This window comes from Rhineura floridana, chromosome 4, assembly GCF_030035675.1.
Source record: "Rhineura floridana isolate rRhiFlo1 chromosome 4, rRhiFlo1.hap2, whole genome shotgun sequence".
Lineage (NCBI taxonomy): Eukaryota > Metazoa > Chordata > Lepidosauria > Squamata > Rhineuridae > Rhineura > Rhineura floridana.
The window spans coordinates 13,971,939-13,994,519 of NC_084483.1; the positions used below are offsets into that span (position 1 = coordinate 13,971,939).

Sequence of the window (22,581 nt, forward strand, 5' to 3'; positions counted from 1 at the left end):
GGGAGGTAGGTGGAGCAGACAGGTGGGCAGGCCTATTCAAGCCCCACACTGCCAGTGTCGTGAGCGAGTGTTGGGTGTACAGCACTGCAGGCCTGGCTCAGGGGCCCAATCACGCCTGGTGCTGACCCTGGCTTGCACAATCCAGACTCAAGTGTGTCATGAGCTTACAGTGGAAATTAAAAGTTCATGTAAACAGGAGGGTCCAGATGTCAAAAGGGGCCTCAGTTATGGAAGGCATCAGCCTGCCCTAGCCTAGTGGGCTACAACTCCCATCAGCCCCAGCCAGCATGGCTGATTTAAAGTAATATACTTGTTCCAGAATGTGTTAGGTTGCTGACCCAAGATGTTATTCGGCTGATTTTAAGAATTTATCTACTACTTTTATCTTCTGTTTTTGTGTTTTGTTGTATTGCTTATATACTGCCCAAATGATTCTTAACCCTTTTTCAGAAAAACTAAGAAACCAACAGACAACGTTATGGGGTGTTTTACAAAGCCATATGTGTTGTGCCAGGAGAAGAGACCTTTAATCTGCTTCCCTGGATTAGTTTTTTCTTGAAAAAGCATATGAAACCCCAAGACATTAACATTGGCTGGGACAAAAAAGCTCTCCACATCTAAGAGTCGGCTGATCTTCTTGGGATGTTTTTTGCCCCAGGCACATCTTGTTTACAGAAAGGAAACTGTAAATGGTAAGCAGTTGAAATTTGGGGACATTGTTTACACCTGTGCAACTGACACTATCCTAAAACAACTACCTTGTAGGTCTACTCCTGTGTAAATTTTGCAGTGCAGACTCTCCCTCCAGATGCTTTTCACCCCTGTTGTGGTGGCTGGAGGGAACCTGTTATGAGACCTCTCCTAAGCGAGTCATCACTTGACCAAGCTGCCTTTAACAAAATACTGCAATGCTTCAGATTTACCATATCTAGGCAAGGTCTTTGAGCACATAGTAGAAATCCACTGATTTTTTTACATCCATTCCAATCTGATTTCTGGCGTTGATTTGGGACCAAATCTTTCTATGTTGTTCTTATGGATTACTTGCATTGGGAGATGGACTGGAGGAGTACATCCCTATTTCTCTTGGTCCCCTACAGCATTTGATACCATCCAACATGGCATTCTTCTAGAGGCCCTCACTTGGATAGGGCTTGGATGCACTCTTTTGATGTTGGCCTTTTCTGATTATTCAATTCAGAAGATGGTGGCAGGAAACTCCTTTTCTACCTCCCACACAATCCTGCCCATCTGCCTAGGTAGCTTGAAAGACTCTATTGCACATCCTGTCACCATCTGAGATCTAGCTGGCAGGGATGTGTGAGAGGGCCATCCCTACCATTTTCTTAATGCTAGGATGGTGGAACTGCCACATTTTTATTTTTTCTCCAGGTAATCAGCCAGAAGCCCAAAGCCCCATATGAGAGGAGTTCTGAAACTCTGGACACTTCTGCTTCTGCTTGGAGCAGATGATTATCGAGTAAAGTGTTATTTGGGTAACTGGTGCTAAATAATGTCCAGATAAAGAGTATGTTATCTCACTGTTAAGACAAAAACATTCATTGTACAGTCCTTATTTAGTGGAACACACTTCTATGACCTCATAGTTGCCATGCACATTATACTATCTGGAATGCGTGAATGTTCTTGTATTAAGGATTGAATTGGGAAGTGCTGCAGCCACAGTAGGAGTTTAGAGTGCTGTAAAATTAAATCAATCTGGCAGTTGGACAGAATGCTTATAAACATGTGCGTTTAAGGAAACCATCTCACACACCATTCACATGCAGAGAGAAGCTCTTCAGCTTGTGAGGAGTGTCTTCGGTAGACTGAACTAGAGGAGGGCAAGGATTTGCAGTGGTCCTGAAAGCAGAAATTAGGCAGTATCTAACTGGTACTTTTATGTTTTAATATTTTTGGTTCAGAACTTTTACAGTAGTGAATAGGACTGTATGCTGTGTGTGTGTGAACTTAGCTGACTGATGGATAGGTGCCTCTGGGCTTTGTGTGGCTTCATCTATAAGAACAGGCTTTATGGCTTAGGTAATGTATGGTAAACAAATAGCTAGGTTCTAATTGGGCATATTGATCAATTCTCTATATTTGGCTGCCATCAATCAATTATGTAGACCGATACTGTAGAGAGAACACTTGGTCTTTCACTTAGTGGTCTTTGAGCTGATTCTACATCATTGAAGCAGACAAAATTCATGTTGCTAACATTCCTTGAAACAACATTTGAGCAATGGGGTTGAAATTGTAACTTATTTTCTTTGGTAATGTCAGTTGGTGACAAATCTGATTTAATGTTCCAAAGACTTTCTGAAAGTAGGTTTTCTCTTTAAAACACACACATACAACCTGATCCTGTCACTTCAGGAAATGAACTGCAGCAGAAATAAGATCAGTGCCCCAATTTAATATTTATGTGGGTGTCCCAGTAATACACATCCTGCAGTCCAATTGCATAGCAAAGAAATATGTTAGCACTGACATAAAATTACAAAGTCATGGAGAATAAGAAACATGGTTGTATAATTAGGCAGAAGTTCTTGCAAGTAGCACATGTTCTAGCTATGCTTCTTTGGAATTGTTTCCATCTTGTATTTCTAAGGTGGAAAAGGTATAGCAAGCAATATCTGTATGCTTTTTCTCAATTTCTGTTAGTTTGTATGATGTTCATGCATGAGGCATAAGAAAAAAAGGTGAGATACCATCCAATTTCAATAGCATCTTGAGGAAGTACCATAGCTCAATGGTAGAGGATCCACTTTGCATGCAGAAGGCCCCAGGCTCAGTCCCTCGCATCTCCAGGTAAGCCTGGGATGTCCCCTGCCTGAAAATTCTGGAGAGCCGCTGCTAGTCAATGCAGGTAATATTGAGCTAGATGGAACAGCGGTCTGACTCAACATAAGGCAGCTTCCTAAGTGCTTGCTTCTTCTTCAACTCAAGTCACAGTATCACCTTGCTGCACAATCCTCCCAAAGTCTTGTCGTCATCTGTACTAAATATCATGAACCAAGCAGAGTTTTTTAATCTTGTCTCGTGGCAGGGTCTTAAAAAGCCTGGTTTAGTTGGCAGGGGGGCGGGATGTAAAAGATGCATAACTGGAGGATCTTAACTAGAGGATCTCAATTGCTCAATCTCCTCCCTTGGTTAGAAATATTGCACTATAGCCTAGAACAGAATGATAATGGGTGTGCTTAGCAAAGTAATATAGATAGCAAATTAATATGGATAGGGAAAGGATTAAAATGCTGAGGAAGTGAGCAAATAATGCATATATGGTACTCTGATGTATCTCTGAAAGGTTTTTGGTACCTGAATTTTGTTTGCAAGTGATCCAGTTCTTGTGTTGCGAGCTCTCAAGGTCTGACCTGAATTTCAGGCTTTAGTTTCTTTCTCAGATCTTGAGGGGGAGGGGGGGAATCTCAAGGATCAAGTGTGGGATAGATTTCCTCCTTCCCTTTTGAGAGTTTGTATTTGTGTTGCCCTCCCATGTCCATCATGCTTTCCCCCATACTAAACCATGTCGTCTTCTGCCTCCACCAGTCTCTATCCCTAATGTACCAGCATCACCCTTTAGTTTCTAGGCTCCACTCTCTGCATTCTAAGCATTCTAAGGTTCTAAGGTTCTAAGCATCAGGAGATGTTACATCCCTCACTGGCTACCTGCCTTCATCTGAAAATGTGCTTTAACAACCTTTAGTCCTCCTGATGAATAAGTACTGCAGTGCCACAGCCTAAGTTGAGTGATCTTCACAATACATGTTGATAAATCTTAGAATGGGGTGTTATTTGTCAGCTGAGTAATTTCTTCTATGCTGGAGTGTTGTGATTTTGTTTTTCACAGTAGGGAATGCAGAGTGTCTTGACCTTGATTAATTTGCCAAACTGTTGAACACTCTTTGGAAAGCTTGAGCTAGTGTGAGTGACGTGTCCTAGCTCTTGTCAGTTTGTGCTAAAGCACTGATGTGAGTTAAGAGCTTTTATAAAAAGTCTACATGAATAAAAGGCAATTGGTTATTTATTACAAAGCAGATGGCAAGGGTTTTTCTTTGGAATATTACATATTTAGCTCAACTAGCCATTGGGACTGGTGCTGCATCAGATTTTCATCACATTCGGTTTTTGGCTTGAAAGCTGTTGTTTTGAGTGGTCCATTTAAAAACAAGCAATCCCTACCTTCCGCATTTTCTCCTGTATGCACCCATCTTTCCTTAGGTGGCTGCTGCTGCTGCTATTTTTATTATTTTATGACTTGAAAAGCTTTTCTGTGATGTCAGCTAAATCACTGCAGGATCACAGAGTGAGTGTGTTGACATCACAGGCTCACTTAGCCAATCAGACTGTGCTAAGTACCAAGCAATGCCCCTGGCTAACAATTTTGTTTGCAGTCACAGAAGTGATGATGCTTGTGGGTGCAAACAAAATTGCTAAGCAAGGGCATTGCTAAGTACTTGGCACAGGAGCATGACACAAATGTGAACAAAATTTGCCTATGGTGAACCCTATTCATAGGGTTGCCATAAGTCGGAATCGACTTGGAGGCAGTACATTTACATTTTTATTTATATGTATAAATGCACATTTACGAAGAATTTCAGAGAGAGGAAATCCTCTAGCTCTTGCTGTCAGGCTTATCCTGAGTTATGGGGGTGTCAGCAACATTTTCTTGGCCCCATATATGGACTCACTGCCCAAGATGCTGCTTATGTATGTATTAAATCAAAAACAATATCATTTTCTCCCTCCCTCCCTCCTTCTGAGATGCTCTCTCTCACACATACTTCTTTTTCACCCTGTCCAGCTGCTGAATAGATATAAAAGTTCCCTTTCACCTGTCAGTATCATCCACACATGATATCCAGCAGTCACATATCAACACAATCTGTGTCACAACTGGAAGCAGGAAAATGCTTTGTGTGCAGAGCATGTAACTCCAAAAAGTTAGTCAGTTCACAGATATGATATGCATTATGTTATCAAGGAATTAAGCACATAGAATACTTTCCAGAAATCTGCCCGTTTTAGAGATTGGAACATAGCATGTAAGCTTGAGAGATCTAAAAAAAATGTGTAAAAAAAAAAAGTCTCAGATTATAACACAAATAGTTTTCCTGCTTTCTGAGTTCCAGACGATGGGGAAAAACAAGAGAGTAATGAAATTAGTTTTATGCCCTACTTGTAAATTTCCCAGAGAGGTTTTATTTATTATATTTTTATCCTGCCCATTCTTCTAGGAGTTCAGGGCAGCATTCATGGTTTTCCCTGTGCCTTTTTTATCCTCTTCATAACCTATGAGGTGAGTTAGACAGCAAGGGAGTGACTGGCCCCCAGTCACCCAGTAAGCGTTCACCACTAAAGTCCCCAACCGTTGCTGCGCTGCTGTCTCCACTTCCTGCTGCCCAATCCTCCTCCCGCCCACTTACCAAGGGTTGGCAGGAAGGATTTCTTTTTTAAACTTTGCTTATGCGGTGGCTGGATGTGCGTCAGTGAGACTTGCTCAGAATTAAGACGGCAGGTGTCTGGGGTCTGACTGGCATTGTGCTTTGTAGTGAGACCAGTTACCCTGAAAAAAAGTTTTTGTTTATGAAAAGGATGCGGAAAAATAGGCAGGAGAAATTGGGGGCCTGGTACGAAAGACCCAGGGCCCTGGGCCACCCCCTAACAACACCTCTCTTGCTAATTTTGCTAAGTAAAAATTACTATTGTAGCTCCTTCTTTTTGTACTGATGTGCCTAAATGCTGTATGCAGATATGCATGAACACCTGGGGGGGGGTTAATCCCACAAATGGCCTGTGGACACTTTGATACCTTTTTTAAGTGCCCCCCCAATAACTGAAAATGGAGGTCTCATCAAATTTGGCTTGGCTCTAATTGAGATGGTCTAAATTAATGAATGCTTTATTTGGTTAAAAAAATGAGGTGCTGGTACTCGGACATTGATAAAAGTACCATGCACCCATGGCTCCTATGTGCAGCAAAAAAAAAAGAGACACCAGTACTCTGTACTGGTGAGTACTGTCACAAAAAAATCCCTGGTCTCAGTTTGCATCAAGGAAGAACTTTCCAGTCTCCACCACCACATTTACAATGCATGAACAGGCTAAGTTATTTGGTGCATAACCTAGAATGTGAGCACTTGATGGATGTGCAAAACCAGATCTAATGTAAAATGCAGGTCTGGTGGGCACCTCCATGCACAAAATCCATAGAGATTTTCAGTTCAAGTAAAATCAGTTCAACAGAGATTTGCTTGTAGATGTCCACAAAATACAGTTTTTCTAAAATAATATATACAGGGTTTTTTCAAGAAACTCAGCAAAATTTGTCTTCTTCCTACAGGTGTTGGGGACATTTTATTTATTTTATTTTTAAAATATTTCTATCCCACCCTTCTACCCTATAATAGGGCACTCAGGGGGGCTTACAAAAATAAAATCAAACACATACATAATAAAATTGTAAACAGTAAAATCACAAAAACATTAAAATAAATTAAAATACATAAAATACAATATATATATATATAAATGTAATTGTGATTAACCAAACAGGTTTTTATTATATTAACAAAACGTTTCAGCTTCCGCCTTCATCAGCTGCCAACATACAAATGCTGTTACCAAGGTGGCAGTTATAGAGCTTTGAGGATGGAATGCTCAGAGGGGCTTCATTTGCAGGAGCTAAGTCGTGGTGGTACTGTCCTCCAGGTTCAGGCCATGTGGTGCCAATGTGTCCAGAGAGTAAATCCCTTTTGGTCAGTACTGCTGGATCTGCTGGCATCTCTATCGCTGTAATGGAAAAGTCCAACAGGCTGTGACCCTCGATGTTAAAATGCTTTGCAACTGGTTGCTCCACTTTTTTTGTCAGAATTACCGACTTGTGGTTCCTGAAGCGCGTGCGTAGGTCAGTTGTGGTCTTTCCTAAGTATTGGATATGACATCCTGGTCTTTTGCACTCGATGGTGTAAACTATATTGCAGGACCTGCAGGTGATGTTCTGTTTGATGTAATATGTCCTGCCTGTCCTAGTGCTTGTAAAAGTGGCTGTTTCCCTGAGGTACACACAGGTGATACAGCGTTTGGAGTGACAAGGATGAGACCCTGGATTGGTGATAGGTGGCTTAAGCACAGCTCTCACCAACAGTCTGCGCAAATTTGGAGGTTGGCGAAATGCTATAACAGGAGGCCTGCTGATGGCTCTGGTAAGATGTCCAGAGTTTGCCAGCAATGAGTAGCTCTTCTTGATTGCTCGGTGATAGTTAGGAGATGCTGGATGGAAATCTACCACAAATGGAATCTGTTGCTCTCTGCTCTTTGACACCTCAGTATGATGGAGGAGGCTTTCTCTGGACAGAATGGCGGCTCGGTGGATGTTGCAATTCATAATATGTGGAGAATTTCCTCTTCGAAGAAGGTGTTTTTTAAGTTCACTGATCCTTCTCTGGTATTTATCTTCAGTGTTGCAAATAAGTTTGATTCTCAGAGCTAAGCTATACACAATGTTCTTCTTTATATGCCTCGGATGGCAGGATTTCCAGTTTAAATAGTTGTGGGGATCAGTGGGTTTGCTGTAGAGATCAGTGGCTATTTTGTTGTTTTCAATGGTAAGAAGGACATCCAGAAAATGGATGTGCGGATTGTCATTTGTACTATTAAATGTAAACTTAATAGAGGGATGGATAGAGTTGATGTAATTTTTAAATGTTCCAAACTCTCTTTACCATTCGTCCAGACCATAAAGATGTCGTCAATGTATCGCCACCATATAAGTGGTTTGTTGATGGCCTTTTTGAGGATCTCCTGTTCCAGTTTACCCATAAAGAGATTTGCATATGATGGAGCCATGCGAGTCCCCATAGCTGTGCCTTGTAGTTGCAGGTAGTGTTCTCCATTGAATGTAAAGTTGTTACAAGTCAGGACTAGCGTAGCTAAAGTTGTGAGAACCTCTGTTGGAGGATTGTTCATATCTCTGGTGTTAAGGAACTCATTTAAAGCCTGAATCCCATCATTATGTGGTATATTGGTGTAAAGAGATGTGACATCTAAAGTAGCTAGTATAGTATTGTTGTGGAATTGATACTGCTTGTTTAAAAACTCAATTTTAAGCAAGAAGTCCTTGGTGTCTTTGATATACGATGGGAGGTTTTGCACCATGTTTTGTAAATTTAAGTCAATGTACAGAGAAATCCTTTCAGTAGCTGTGTTGTTACCTGAGTCAATTGGGCGACCAGGATTGTTGGCTTTGTGGATTTTAGGCAGCATGTAAAACCTTCCAGGGGTGGGATTTGGATTAACAAGGAGATCAGCAGTTTCCTCTTTAAGAAGTTTCCTACTTGTAAGGTTCTGTATAGATTAAATGATACAAGTATTGAGATCTGTGGTGATGTCTTTGTCAAGAAATCTATATGTTGTTTCATCCTTTAGTTGTCTTTGACCTTCTGCTATATAGTCTGTAGTGTTAAGTACCACAACAGCACCACCCTTATCTGCAGGCTTGATGACAATATCCCTTCTCATCTGAAGGTTCCTTAGGGCTATTCTTTCTTCTTTTGAAAGGTTGTCGTGAGTAGGAGTTGGTGTGTGGTTGTTGATGACTCTGTTTATTGATAAGAGAAAGGTTTCTAGGACTGGATTCCTGTTAATGTTCGGTGTCCACGTTTTAGGTGGCAGAAACTGTAGCAGAGGATCTCTATTGTAGAGGTCTATGTTGTTCTTAGAGTCATCATAAAAAAATCCAGCCAATCTACATCTCCTTTCAAATGCTTTGATGTCACATTTCATCTGTGCTTTATTGTGCTCTCTAGGTGTTGGGCAGAAGTTGAGGCCTTTGGATAGAAGCCTAATTTCATTAGGTGACATTTTGCCTGCAGTGAGATTTATTATTGTTGTGGAGTCATTTCTGTAAGTTATGTCAGGTGACCTTGTTATATATGTGGAAGTTTTTGGAGTAACTCTTTTGAATCTCCTGTTTTTCTTTTTCTTGTGGTTAGCTTTTGCTCTTGTAGTACATGGAAATATTTCTTTATATATAGAACACTGTGATGTCCTTCCCCAGCACCACCTGTGAAGCTCTCACTTTGTGGCTACCAGCAGACAGGAATGTCAGGTTTATTTTTACCCTTTACAGCACTAGCACCGATCTCAAAAGATCCCACTGCTAGGCAGCACCACCCGACACTCTGTAACCCTTTTAGCCAATAGACTGTGCCTAGTCTCTGCCTGGTTATTCTGATACCTTGTGTCAATGGGTATAGGTAATTTGTAAACCCCCCTGCAGCCCCTTGACTCTGAAGCATACAGCCCTGGGTTTCTCTGTGGGACTGGATACACTTTCCTCCGATCTGCCGCTGCCACCATTCGATACAAACTCTTCAGCCTTGGTTACTTTGCTACTCCCCCTGGTATGTGTATCCCAGCTGAAGGAATCAGGCTTTTATTTAACCAAGAAATATTTATTAAGAATTAGAAATAACAAGATTACTTAAGGAATGTTTCACAAGCGTATGGTTTCATCTATATTCTGTTATGTACTTGACTTCTTACTAATTGCCTCAGAACTCCGACTCACTCTCAACAACAACAACAACCTCCAAACACCACCTCACAGCCACCACCTCAATTCACCACCAAACCTCCACCCAGATTCAACTGTCATTCTTCCATTTATACTCCCAGCCTTCAGCATTCTACTGCTCATGTACTCCCCCTCCTCTTTCACTCCACTTACCATATATCTTCTATATAACCAGCACTTACCATATTTACAATATAAGCAGGAACATCACATCCCCCCCCTTAAAATAACAGCAAAGTATTATTCCTGATCTAGGATTCATACGTCGCGTTAATAAAAAAATAAGTCTCTTAGGGGTAAAATGTCTTTTCACACCCACATCTGGGTCACATCACTGCAGTCCCGGCCACCTACCTTGAAAGTCCATCGGCCAATACATTGTCCTTGCCTTTTATGTACTTAAAGTCCACCTGGTATTCTTGTAAAGCCCAGGACCACCTCTGCAACATGGTGTTATTATTTCTCATGGTCTCTAACCATAGCAGTGCTCGATGATCCGTTGTCACTGTGAATCTTTGTCCCCAAATGTATGGGCGCAACTTGCTCAGTCCCCACACGACTGCTAGGCACTCCTTTTGGACCGACGAATAATTCTCCCGCGATGTCAGCTTGTGACACATACACAAATATATATACACAAAAATATATACGTCTGTGACACCCTTCCCTGGCTCTCCCTGTCAGGTTCCTACCTGCTCATGGTTACTGCCTGTCACTAGGCACCACCAGGGACTCCACCAGTCCGGACTGTCCTTTTTATGGTTTCTCTCCCCGCTCTAGCACAGATCTCAACAGATCCCCCTCCTAGGCAGCACCACCAGTCATGTCCTATAACCAGTATTCCCAGAGACTCTGCCTGAGTCTCTCTATCAGGTTACCTCTGTGACTGAGTGCTTAAGCTGTCCCCAATCCCTTTGATCTTTATATATAAAGCATACAATCCTGGTTTGCTCTGAATACTTGTGGTGTTATATTCTTCCCTTCACCGCTGCCACCAATTGTTATAGTTTCCCTTCAGCCTTGGTAAGCACCTTGCCCTCCCTTCTGGTCTGTATAACCCCAGCCAAGGATCAGGCCTTCGGTAAACCAAATATAGTTTTTATTAAATAACAGAGATAACAAGATTACTTTATAAAGGCACATAAGCATATGGTTTCATCTATTTCTGGTACTTGTCTTAGTATTAATCTGAACTCCACACTCTCCTCACATCCACCAACTCTCCACACAATCTCCTCTCAAAAACCCACCAAAACAACCCACTCACGTCCACCCAGATTTAACTGTCATCCTTCCATTTATACTCTCAGCCATTCTAAACACTCAGCCAATCATCCAGCATTCTACTGCCCATTTACTCCCCCCTCCTCTTTCACTCCACCTACCACATATCTTCTATACAAACAGCACTTACCATATATACATTAATACAGGAACATCACAACGTCCTTATAAAAGGACTAAAGTTCTGGTGAAAAAATGCAAATTTGTATCAAAATTAAACAAATACTCTGGCATGCAAATAATCACTGAACCACTGTAATAGTTTCATGTTACCCATGTTGTATCTTGTGAAACTACTGGCTTACACATTTCCAGAAACAGTAGCAAATGCCTAAAGTAACCAGCAATGTTATTTAGACTCAAGTCTTAATTTGTGGGAAAGTAACTTAGCAATCTTTTCTGAAGTGTGGTTTGTACAACCGCAACAAAAATAATGTTTCCTGATCTGGCTAAGAGACTGAGCTATGAATCGGGAAGACCCTGATTGCAATCTCACCTCTGCTATGAACTCACTAGGGATCTTAGAGCAATTATCTCTTTCTTGATCTTCATTCACCTCCATCTAAAATGTAGATGATGATAGTCCCTACCTCAAATAATTGCTGTAAGGATTAAATTATTTTAAACACTCCCAATTACTATATAAATGATATTATCACCACTCCTTACATGAATAGCGGAAGGCTACCAGTAATCAAAAGTAGTGACTGGTTCTATTCTTAATTTTAAAATAAAAAGGCCAACCAGATTGAGCACAAATTTGTGAATCAGAACTGAATATTTAGAAAGCTATTTATGAGCTCTGTATTTAACACACAGCATTTTGAAAAATCTAGGGCTTGTCCACATTTGAGCAGTATTTAGCTGTTAATCCATTTTTTTCCCATTCGAATTAGGCCAGAGTAGACCACACACACATGTATTTGAATTTGTATATGAGAAGCAACTTTGGTGTTCCCTTTTCTGTTTGTCCCATTCTTCTAATTTGTTGATTCACTTATGATTATGTACTAACAGGCCTTGGGAGCAGAGACTTTTTCATGTACCTTGTTTTTTTTAAAAAAAAAAATCCCTGGCCAGGAAGTGCACAAAAGCACACAGTCAAGCAATTGAAACATTGCTTGTACAGTTTTCTGGGTTTGTGTGAATTTGAGGGATCAAAAGTAAAAGAAAAAATAAGGCTATGTTTCTCCCTTCAGCAGTGAGACAAATAGCAGTGAGTATGGCTGGAAAAGAAACAAAAACACCTGTACATTCTCAGTACACACTTTTCAGATTGCACAATATCTGCTGTAGAAATGGTTAATGTTTTATACTTGTGTAGTTTTCTGGTTTTGTGTAAATCTGAAGGATCAAAAGAAAGAAAAAAGATCCTCCATCAGGGCCGGATTTACGTACAAGCTAAACAAGCTACAGTTTAAGGCCTCACATTATGAGGAGCCTCGCATTAGAAAGAAAGAAACAAGGGGGGAAAACGTTTACAACATTGCCACCAGGAAACCATAAATATCATACAAAGTGAAGATAATTTTTGGTAGGTATTGAATATCATTGCTGTGTCTCGCTTGCCGACAACAGTAAACAGTAAACAATTATATAGAACATCGTACACATGCAGCCTTTTGGATTCTTGCAGAAAACAGCCCACATGTCAGTGACGGCATTGACTGCGCTAACCCTGTAAGTAATGCACATATGTTGAGCCAAGCGTTGAGCATATGGTCAATGGTTTGATACGTGTAGTGTGTTCACATGAGTCCGAGTAAATTATGAATACGATTCACTTTATTTTAATATGTGGACCACTGTTGTGCACTGTTGTGAAGTATTGACGAGCTTTGCATCTTGCAAAAAAGTAAAAAGGTACATTCCTTATCTTATTTTTTGTAGTTAGAATTAGTATTATATTCTTATTGTACAAATTAAACCAGTGACTGCGAAGCTCATGTACGTATTACACTGTTTTTGAAACAATTTTATTGTGAAATCGATTTTACTACACAACTATCAAATTCCGTTTAATTGTACAGCCTGTATTTTGCATTTAAAAATTTTATTATTTGTTGAAGAGGGAAGGGCCTTACTCATGTTATAGCTTAGGGCCACAACAAGTTTAAATCCGGCCCTGTCCTCCATCAGAAATAGTTAGGAGTACTGTTGGAAAAGAAATGAAAGCATCGAGGAAGTTGTGGGTGCGGAAAGGGGCGTAGCAGAAATTGACGATTCATTCTCTCACCCCAAAACACAGACAAATAATCTGCAACCCCAAGTGGAGTGTTTTGGAGCCTGATTTCCCCCAGCTTACTGGACTATCCTAGTCTCGGGTAAATCTGAATTTATAGTGGGAAAGCTTCCAGATTGGTGGTGTTTGAGGATAATGACATGTGGACTGTGCAGATTAAATGGGGATGCAAGCAGCTGCAGACACATGGTAAACTCTGATGTGGACAAGCCCCCAGTCTCAAAAGGTGGAATTTGGGAGCTGTTTTGCTGACCAAATGGTCTGTGCTGCTCTGAAGTGAAATACAGCTGGTTTTTGCTTGGTTGACTGGATGTTTCAGCACTTCTTGCAACGTTCTCTCTAAATGTGCTGAAGCTAAAGAAAGCTTCAGTGCTTAATTTGAGTAACAGCCTCATAAAGAAATACTGTGAAATTTGTTCAAGCAAGAACATCTCCATTGTGAACTCTTTTTTTGGGTAGAGGTCATGTCATTGATAATTGATTTTGTTTTGTGCTCTTCCTCTGAGGAGCTTGGGGTGGCATTCATTGAGCTAATGGGTTTTCTCCACCTGCCAACTCTAAGAGGTAAAGAGACTAAGTGAAGGACACAATTGCCATGAAGCTTATGGGATGGCATCCAGGGATCTGAGCCTGATAGTCCAAGTTCAACCCATTAAAAAGCACAAGCTCTTAGGGACAAATGATAAATATGGTGAGGCCAGACACATTTGTTTGCCCAATACCTATTCATGTAAAATGTAGGGAGTAATGTATGATGGGTCTGATATATACAACATAAAAGGCATGTGAGTGAGGGGACCCAAGCCCATTCATACCTTACTTTATTGAGCTGCATGGTGGGAAGCATTCCCACTCCTCAACCCAGTTCACTTCTGGCACTGGAGCGGACTGAGAAAAAAGTGTCTGCATGGGATGGCACTCAGGGAGGTAAGGCTGAGTAAGAGCACAGAAACCAGCTGCATGTGCCCTCAGCTAAGATTAAAATTAGACCCCCCCCACTCCTCCATTCATATGGGAATGAGCAAATGTTTGAATCGTAGTTGGATAGCTGTATACAGTAGGGCCCCTCTTTACGGCACTTTGCTTTACAGCGCGTCGCTAATGCAGCGGTCTCAATTAGACGCAATTAGACTAAAGCCCCACTCATAAGGCGCATGTTTCGCTTTTATGGTGGTTTTTGGGCATCACGCACCATTCTAGTCAATGAGTTCCGCTTTACAGCAGTTTTCGCTTTACAGCGGGGGTCCAGAATGTAACCCACCGTATGAGTGGGGCCCTACTGTAGCTTGGATAGTTGTATCCAAGTTAGTGCTAAGTCACTCGTGGTCCCGTCAGTGCAAGGATTTCTGCTTGCACAATGGGACTTGCCCCCTCTCCTCCCCCTGTGTGCCCTCTAAATCTGTTCTGGGGTTCCCCCAATCCTCTGGAGCAGATTTGGGGAGGGTGCGGGGGGAAAGGGAGGAAGTCTTGTTGCGCAAGTGGAAATCCTTGTGCTGATGGGCCACATTAGTTGGCTACTGCCCCAAGTATTTAGAAGTTGAGCTAGTTTTTGTTTTGCAATACAATATCTTAATTATACAAACAGCTCAGCTGGCATCACGCTGCACAAATTGAATCTCAATGGATTGCATGGGAGTTTTCACTGAGGCTTCTTGTCATTGCTAGTAATTGCAAACACAACTGATGAAGTCTTTTTTTTCCTGTGCAACTTGAAAGAGTGTGGCATAATGTTGTAGTGCGTCATCACCTATCTGAATACAAAAAGCTGGCCATTAAAAATAATGGGAAAGTTTTCAGGCTCCTTGTCAGAATAAAATTACTGAAGAAGGTGAGAAGGAGGTGGGGGTGGGAAGGGAGAGAAGAGAGCAGCAATAGGGCTGCACGTATGTGTGTGTTTTCTAGCACTAAGGTCGTACGTTTGTGCAAAGCCAGCCTCTTTTGATCACTCATTGGAACTATGCCCAAGGGAGACATGTTTCGGTGTATTTAACAGGAGTTAGTTGCAATAGTTGCTGTTAGGCCCAAGTAGTGTTTAAAATGCTTAGTGTGAGTGCTTCTGTGTTGCACAAAAGTCTTAGGCTGAAATTTGAAGGAAAAGGGGTTTCCTGAAAGTGTTCACAAGCCTAGGTTGCCTTTTTCTGCAAATCCCATGAGTCTGTTGTCTTACCCATAGTGATGTCCACCACAAAGGGAAGATGATGGTCCAAGCAAGGTGGGGATCAGTAGGCCTGGGATTCTGGAACAAATGGTAAGGTAAGGTCAGGACATTGGATAAAGATCAAGGTGACGCTTCAGGACCATGGTCCTGTAGCTGTGGCAGAAAATACAAGTTGTCTCAGCAGTGTCTTGCAACTGGCAGATTTTTATCACCTGGGCTGGGTTGTCAAGATGGAAGCCCTGCTCCCTGAGTGTTGCATCTGGTGAGTTAAAGGGCTGGTGACTTTTTCTGCAGGCATTGGCTTTTTATAAGCACTGGTATTTCAAGCTGTGGGGATTGCTCTGGGGAAAGCTTCTCAAGGCTGTCCTGAACTTCAGAGTCTAATAGTAGAAGTGTCCTTTTGGGTTTCAGAGGATGAGAGACAGGCTTCTGTGACAGTGGATTCATATGAGAAGGAGCAGGGAGTGAATCCACCTCCTCAGGTTCTAAGGATGTTGGTGAAATTCACTTAAGCCAGGCTCAGGAACCAACTCCAAGGACTTCTTAAGGCAAACCTCAGATAAAACCCCCCAAACATTCCTCAAATTTGGATTTTGATCTGAGCCAGAAGAGAATATTTCCCCATCTGTCTCAGCCATTAGGTCCTATGGGGGAGGGTAAAGAGATTAAGGACCACATTATCAGAATGGGACATTTAGCCCCTGAGGGAATGGGTGCCCCACTTTTGAATTTTGACCCTAAAGCCCATTTTTGTATTCCTCCCCCCAAATTTATTTATTTATTTATTTAAAAAAATTATATCCCGCCCTAGTTCCGAATTTCGGAATTCAGAGCGGCGTACAATAAACATAATCCCAAATTGCTAACAACATAAAAACAAAAAAACAATTCATATAATAGTATTATCCCTAAAAACAACTGTATCAGCACCAATTAAGTATTAAAAACTTGCTGAAGTAAAAATGTTTTGGTCTGGCATCGAAAGTCAATGAGAGAAGAAGAGGACCGTATCTCAGGTGGTAAATTATTCCATAAAGTAGGGGCTACAATTGAAAAAGCTTTCTTTCTGGTAGCCATTTGACGAACAGAGAAGGTTGATGGAACAGTGAGAGTATGGTCATTTATAGATCGTACAGGCCGGTAAGGTTTATATTCCGTAATGCGATCTGACAAGTATGACGGCGCTAAACCATGTAAGGTTTTAAAGGTTAAAACCAAAATTTTAAACTGATGTCGAAGACCGATGGGAAGCCAGTGTAGTTGAAAAAGAAGAGGCGTAGTGCGAGCCCGCGAGCCGGTTCTCGTAATCATTCGGGCTGCTGCTCTTTGTACCAACTTTAACGGCCGTAGCGAGCTGACAGGAAGACCGACATATAAAGAGTTGCAATAGTCCAGCCGCGAGGTTACTAAGGCCTGGGTCACTTTTTTAAGATTAGACATATCTAGGAAGGGTTGAAGTTGGCGAACAAGTCTTAGTTTGGCAAAAGCCGCTCTGGAGACAGCCGCAATCTGAGGTTTTAAAGTCAGGGTTGAGTCCAGGATTATACCTATACTACGGACTTGGGTCTTAAGTGGAAGAAGAACTCCATCTAATAAAGGTAAATTTCCAGCTTCTTGAGTAGGAGCTTTTCCGATTAGAATAACTTCTGTCTTTTCTGGGTTGAGCTTCAGTTTATTTCTGTTCATCCAGTTCTGCACTGCAGCAAGACATTGATTAAGAGGGTGGATAGCCTCTTTAGTGTTTGGTGGAAAGGAACAGTAAAGCTGAGTGTCGTCCGCGTATTGGTGATAATGAATACCGAATTCTCTGATGATCTTACCTAAAGGTCTTACATAGATATTAAACAACATCGGGGATAAAACCGAGCCCTGCGGAACGCCATATCGTAGTGGCCAGGGCTCTGAATAATACTCCCCGAGGGCAACCTTCTGGGATCTGCCTTCTAAAAAGGAGCGAAGCCACTGTAAAGCCGAGTCTCTCAGTCCTATTTCAAAGAGACGGTCCAAAAGAATGGTATGGTCGATCGTATCAAAAGCAGCTGATAGATCTAATAGGATTAGTAAAGACAAATTGCCCTTATCTAATTCAAGCCGAAGGTCGTCAATTAATGCAACTAAGGCTGTTTCTGTCCGGTGGTTTGGCCTGAAGCCTGATTGGAAGGAGTCGTAGTAATCAGAGGTGTCAATAAACGTTTGTAGCTGCATAGCTATGACTCTTTCGATGACTTTGCTCAGGAAAGGCAAATTAGACACTGGACGAAAGTTGTTTAGCAAGGAGGAGTCCAGAGAGGGGTTTTTTAGTAATGGAGTGACTATTGCTTCTTTCAGGCATTCGGGTAAGCCGCTTTGTTGGAGAGAAGAGTTAATAATTACGCAAAGCCAACTGGCTAGTTCAACTCTTGATGATTTTATAAGCCATGATGGACACGGGTCAAGTGAGCAGGTTGTAGGCTTCATTACATTTAATAACTGAGGAATGTCGGCTAGTTGAACAGGGCAAAAGGTGGGAAATACCGTCGGACAAGCTGCTTCAGATATACTAACAGTAGAATGTGCCGGTTCACCTGTATCTAGGGTAGAACGAATCTGGGCAACCTTAGCCTCGAAGAATGTAGCAAATTCTTGGCTGCGAGCTTGGGAATGGGCTATATTAGACACAGGTTGTGGTATATGCAAAAGGCCATTCACTACCCGGTAGAGCTCTTTTGATTGATTTCTTGCTGAGGCAATTGCAGTCAAGTAAAAAGATTTTTGAGCTGCTAGTCTAGCTGAAGCATATGTTTTAGCCGATTTCTTAGCAAGAGCTTGGTCGAATGAGCTCTTTGTCTTTTGCCAACGCCGTTCAAGACATCGATAAGAACGCTGCATCTTTAATAGTTCTTTTGAAAACCAGGGGGCTGATTTAGATCTAGTCCCTTTCAGTGGGCGGAGGGGGGCCATTGCATCCACTGTATTTGTCATCATAGGACCAAATGAATCAGCGTTGCTCAATTAGATCCTGTGGAACAGGGTTGAAGAAGCTGCAGGAGTAGATTCAGAGGGTATGTGTGGGAGCTAAGCCTCCTGGGGGAGGACTCATAGGACTGCCCCCCACCCCATTTGTTCTGATCCATCTGTGTAGATATGCTTGACGCAAGGTAGGTCAATGGTTGCAGCCCCATGGAAAGCTCTGAGTGAACAACTTGATCCATCAAAAACTGGAGGTGGCCTTATGAGTTCCTCCAGTCATGCTACCCCTCCTGAGCTCCACCCTCTTGTGCATGGTGAGAAGGTGTTCATGAGGTCTTGGCTCAAGTCCCATAGGCTTCTGATAACTAGCCTCAGGTTCAGCATCAGGCACCCAGTCCTGTTCCCAGCTGATGGTACAGCAGCCCTGGATTTAGAAGGCTCACGTGTCTGAGCTTGAGGCTGAACCATAACACTGTCCTAGGAATCTGCCCTTGCAGCCTTTTTACCCTCCCTATGCTTTTGTAGAAGGGGGAGCACAACCAAGACAGTTGGGGTGGGACATATACCCCCCCAAAACCCTCCAATTACCTCAGAAAATTCTTCCAAATTTTGCAGGAAAAACTCATGTCGTTTCCAAGTTAATCCAAGGTGAGCTTCAAACTTGCCCATCTCTGCTGAATTCTCATGTTCGACTTCCAGTTCATTTCTGCAAATCCTTCCTCTTAGTGCTGCCTTCTCATACAATCAATGTAGCATTAGTGTGCTGAACTCATGCAAGGTTGCATGGGCAGATGTGAGCTGGCATCTCAGCAGGGGGAACAATTCTTGGCATAAATGTGGTCAGGTTTTTTTTCAGGTCTGTTTTTTTTAACTTGGATTTCATTTGGTTAGGTGGCTGTTGCTTTTGCTGTAATTGTTGCTAATTTTCACTTGACTGGATTTTTTATAGCTTTGTACTGAAAGCTATTATGGGAAACTGTGTTGAAGAGTGGGATAGTAAACGTTGAGATGAAATAAGTATATTTAAAGAAGGTAGTAATAGGTGCAGGTGTGGATAGGAAGTGGGCTGTTGCAATCTGTTTTAATACACGTGTGCAGACATAATAAATATGCTGTTAGTCTGCTGTAGTGTTAGTCAACTGCTAGTGCTCTTCATGTAATGATTCATCCCTAGTGTTCTTTGTAAAAATGTAACTGAATGCTTTAATTAGTTTGCAAAAGCCACATGGCTATGAGGCCATTTGGATACCTCCCAGAAGAAGGGTACAGCTTTCTTTACAGAAATCAGCAACTTGGCTGTCACCTTTAGAGAATGCAGCATGAGTGTCCTCCAACAGTGGTGAGAGAACAAAGGTTTGTCTGAAATGGACTAAGCTTCTGTTGGGAGTGATGATTGACAAAGAGGAGTTCCAGCATCTTAGCTAGGAGACTGTAGTTTAGCAAGCGCTCCTGTGTTTCTCACTCAATGGCTTTCCACTGTCCGGCTTTTAATATATTTTTCCTTTTAAAATAGATCCATTACCCAGTGACGTGCCTTTCCAATGTAACACAATTTGTCCCTAATCTAGGGGTGGAGAACCTGTGGCCTCCAGATGTTGTTTACTCCAATTCCTATCGGCCCCAGCCAACATGGCCAATGGTCAGGGATGGCAGACACCAGGTTAGGGAAGGCTTTGGTCCATCCAGCTCAGTATTCTCTACATTGACTCACAGCAGCTATACAGGATTTCAGACAGGGGTCTTGCCCAACCCTACGTCGAGATGTCAGGAACTGAAATGGGACCTTTTCCATGCAAAAGCATATGTGGCTATGACAGTTTATTCTACAAAGTAGCTTTATACTTGGTAAGTTCAATGTAACAATTCCACTCAGCATGTAGCGCTGGCTAGAATAAAGATTCCTATGGTGTCTTGTAACATGTCTCACTGTGCAGTTTCCCAAGATGTCACACAGCGTTTCCAGAGCAGTGTCTGGCAGTCACTTCACTCAAAAGCATTTCGCTGCTCAGTGCAGAGGTGCCATACATTGACGTCATTCCCTTCTAAACATTATATTCTGAACGTCATTCCCTGAGTGTTCCACTGCTTTGGGCAATTGATTCTATTATGTATGCTTTGTGTAGACCTCTTGTCTCCTTTATCAAGCGGTTGCTTATTGGTGTGACTTCACAGATTCTTTTTTTTGGGCTGGAGGGAAATATGTGTGTGCAGGTAAGTAAAGTATCTGCTTCCAAATGCCTCTTCCAAAATACTTAAGACAGTCATGTGAAGGCAGGGAAAGGCCCTTGTTCATTGGCTCATTGTTGCTCATAGTGTGTTTCTATCCCTTCAGGATGCTCTTCCATAATCCTATACAGAGTGCCTTCAGCCCCTCAGTTATAAGGAAACAATAAGCTATAATCAGTTACTTTGTGGGGAGTTGCCAGAAGGATTTTAGACTTGGACGAGTAAACAACTTTTAAAATTATGTAAGGGAGCTGCATGCTGACTGTGGAAATGCTCCATAATGATTATTCAAGCACACACACAAAAGCAAGTTTTATTTATTTATTTATTTATTTATTTAAAATATTTATACCCCGCCCTTTTTCCGAGGAACTCAGGGCGGCTTACATTAAAACATTAAAACAGCAATAATTAATAAACATGATATTCAGTTTAAGCAATTTAAAATGGAATTAAATGAACATAGGTTAAAACTAACTACATTGGTTAAAAGCCCATCTAAATAGAACAGTCTTCACCTGTGCACGAAAATTTGATAATGAGGAAGCCAACCGGACCTCAATAGGGAGAGAGTTCCACAGTCTAGGGGCGGCCACCGAAAAAGCCCTATTCTGTGTCTCTGCAAGATGAACTTGCAGGAAGGAAGGGGTAATAAGTAGAGTCTCGCTGGAGGATCTTAAAGTCCGAGCAGGTTCATAGAGGGAGAGGCGCTCTGACAGATAGCCTGGACCTAAGCCGTATAAGGCTTTATAGGTCAAAACCAGCACCTCGAATTGTGCCCGGAAACAAATGGGCAACCAGTGGAGCTGATACAACAGCGGGGTTGTATGTTCTCTATATCCCGCCCCAGTTAACATCCTGGCTGCAGCTCTTTGTACCAATTTCAGTTTCCCAGCAGTCTTCAGGGGCAGCCCCACGTAGAGCGCATTACAGTAGTCTAATCGGGATGTAACTAAGGCATGTGTCACCGTGGTCAAGTCTGACTGGTCAAGGAACGGGCGTAGTTGGAGCACCAATCTTAATTGAGCGAAAGCACTCCTAGCCACAGCCGAGAACTGTGCCTCCAGAGTCAGAGCCGAGTCCAGGAGCACTCCCAAACTGCGAACCTGTGATTTCAGTGGGAGTGTAACCCCATCCAGCACAAGTTGAATCCCTATTCCCTGCTCCGCCTTCCGACTGACGAGGAGCACCTCTGTCTTGTCAGGATTTAATTTCAGCTTGTTCGCTCCCATCCGGTCCATCACTGATACCAGGCATCGGTTGAGAACCTGGACGGCTTCCTTGGTTTCATCAGGTGGAAAGGAGAGATAGAGTTGGGTGTCATCTGCATATTGGTGGCACCGAACCCCAAAACTCCGGATAACCTCTCCCAGCGGTTTCATGTAGATATTAAATAACATGGGGGACAAAACTGAACCCTGTGGGACTCCATAGGTCAATGGCCAGGTGGTCGAACAGGAGTCCCCCATAACCACCTTCTGGGCTCGTTCCTCCAGGAAGGACCGGAGCCACCGTATTACCGTGCCTCCAAGTCCCATCCCAGCGAGGCGGCCCAGAAGGATACCATGGTCGATGGTATCGAAAGCAGCTGAGAGATCCAGTAAAACCAACAGGGACACACTCCCCCTGTCCAGCTCTCTGCGAAGGTCATCCACCAAGGCGACCAAGGCCGTCTCAGTTCCACAACCTGGCCTGAAACCAGACTGAGATGGATCTAGATAGTTTTCTCCATCTTAAAGATGCAATTTCAAACCATTTTCTTTCAGCTGTCTGTGCCTGCTGTTTTTTGAAGTTTCTCCTGGAAGGCTGGTCTGGTATGGACCATGCTGGAGTAGTTCCCTTCTCTGCCCCTGCACCCAAGTCTTGTGTACACATGCAGCACAATGAGTTGGTAGAATCCTGAGATGAGAGAGTACCATTACCACTGGGGGGTTGACATTTTTGTATGGCCCCTCATGAAGCAAAATGTAAATGTACTGCCCTCAAGTCGATCCTGACTTATGGTGCCCTATAAATAGAGTTTACATGAGGCTGAGAGGCAGTGACAGGCCCAAGGTCACCCAGTGAGCTTCATGGCTATGTGGGGATTCGAACCCTGGTCTCCCAAATATGTTATTGATGCAAATATATTATGGCATC

At 42.4% G+C, this 22,581-nt stretch overlaps 1 protein-coding gene across 7 annotated transcripts in view; it reads left to right on the forward strand.

Moving 5' to 3' along the window:
• The window catches only part of PLCB1 (phospholipase C beta 1), a 689,597-nt gene that overhangs the window by 104,854 nt on the left and 562,162 nt on the right, over positions 1-22,581 (forward strand). The gene's annotated exons all lie outside the window — the stretch shown is intronic.